Source organism: Otolemur garnettii, unplaced genomic scaffold (assembly GCF_000181295.1).
Source record: "Otolemur garnettii isolate 467f Iridium unplaced genomic scaffold, OtoGar3 scaffold00305, whole genome shotgun sequence".
In the NCBI taxonomy this organism is placed as follows: Eukaryota; Metazoa; Chordata; class Mammalia; order Primates; family Galagidae; genus Otolemur; species Otolemur garnettii.
In genome coordinates, this window is record NW_003852700.1 from 498,903 (window position 1) to 500,793 (window position 1,891).

Genomic DNA, 1,891 nt, shown 5'->3' on the forward strand with positions numbered 1-1,891 from the left:
GGGCAGCACCTGTGGCTCAAAGGAGTAGGTCACCAGTCCCATATACTGGACGTGGTGAGTTCAAATCAGGCCCCAGCTAAAAACTGCCCCCCAAAAAGAAGTACCACAATGAACACTCCAATTTGGATATAAAGAAAGAGACTTTGCTCTTTTTTTCCCTTAAAGATTTTAATTTAGGAAATTTTGTATGTAAGTCCAAGTGACTTGCCTCTCACCTATAATCCTAACACTCTAGGTGGGTGATTTGCTAGCACTCAGCAGTTTGAGACTGGCATGAGCGAACAAAACCATTTCTCTACTAAAAACAATTTATAAAACTGGCTGGGTGTTATGGCAGACATCTATGTTTCTAGCTACTTGGGAGGCTGAGGCAAAAACAATTCTTGGGCCGGAGTAGGGTGCTGGTGCCATATACTAGAGGTGGTGGATTCAAACACAGCCCAGGCAAAAAACTCCACAAAAAAAACTCTTGTGCCCAAGAGTTTGAGGTTTTTGTCAGTTATGATGTCATGGTACTCTACCCAGCACGATACAGTGAGACTCTTTTTCCAAAAGAAAAAAAATGTGTAATTTTATCTTTGCCTTCTTGAAATATGTGGACATAATTTAACCAGATAAATATGCTTTTTGTCCTTTTTTTAAAAAACCCAGGTCTGTCTTTCTCTAAGACCAAGGAAACTTTGCTTTAAAATATACGTAGTTAGGCCAGGAGTGGTGGCTCCTAACCTAACCTTCTGGGAGGCCAAGATGGAAGGCTTGCTAGAGCTCAGGAGTAGAGATCAGCCTGAACAAAAGTGAGACTCTGTATACTTACCTGGCAGGGGAGATACCATGATCACAAAGGTGGTTTTCCCAGGGTGAGGCTTATCCATTGCACTATGGATGTGCTGACCCCTGTGATTTCCCCAAAGGTGGGAAACTCGAGTGCATAATATGTGGTAGTGGGGGACAGCATTCATGCTTTCCCCTGAAAAAAAAGAAAACAAGTGAAACTTTGTCTCTACTAAAAGTAGAAAAATTATCTAGGCCTTGTGGTGGTTGCCTGTAGTCCCAGCTACTTGGGAGGCTGATGCAGGAGGATTGCTTGAAACCAGGAGTTTGAGGTAGCTGTGAGTTAGGCTAATACTGTGGCACTCTATCTGGGGTAACAGGATGAGATTGCGTTAAAATTTTTTTTTTCTTTAGCATCATATCCAAGTTACGTGAGTGAAGTGGTAATGTTAGCACTTGGTTTAGAAATTCCAAGAATAACACAAATAGATGTCTGTTATGTGCTTCATAGCTTTTATTCAATGAAAGTTTCAAATAAGATTCTGCAGAAAGTATAGTCAGTAATTTTAGCAGAACACTAAGAGTCTCCACAAATGTAAGAAAATCTATCATTATTTAACTTCAAAATTTTGTTTTTATACGAACCACTATAATTGTTACATGCTCTAATTCCCATATTAACATAGTTAAAGGTATCTATTTCATGAATTTTTTTTCTCTCATTCTATTGCTCTAAGTAGGGTGCCATGGTGTCATGACTCACAGCAACCTCAAATTCATGGGCTCAAGAGATGGTCTTGCCTCAGCATCCAGAGTAGTGGGGACTACAGTTATCCTCCAGTATACCTGGGAAGTTTTTCAATTTTTTTTTTTTTTTAAGACAGAGTTTTAAGCTGCCCACCCTGGGTAGTGTGCTGGGGCATCATAGCTCACAGCAACCTCAAACTCTAGGCTTTAAGCAATTCTCTTGCCTCAGCCTTGAAGTAGCTGGTACTACAGGCACCCGTCTCAACACCCAGCTATTTATGTAGTTGTTGTTGTTATTGTTGCAATTGTCATTGTTATTTTAGCTGGCCTGGGCAGGGTTTAAACCTGCCAGCCTCAGTGTATGTAGCCAGCA

General features: G+C 40.8%; 1 non-coding gene across 1 annotated transcript; it reads left to right on the top strand.

The window, feature by feature from the left end:
- The first annotated feature begins 806 nt into the window (after window positions 1–806).
- On the top strand, window positions 807–970 carry LOC111722670. Its single transcript, XR_002771386.1, has one exon. It is a non-coding gene; the product is annotated as a U1 spliceosomal RNA (small nuclear RNA).
- Window positions 971–1,891: the final 921 nt, after the last annotated feature.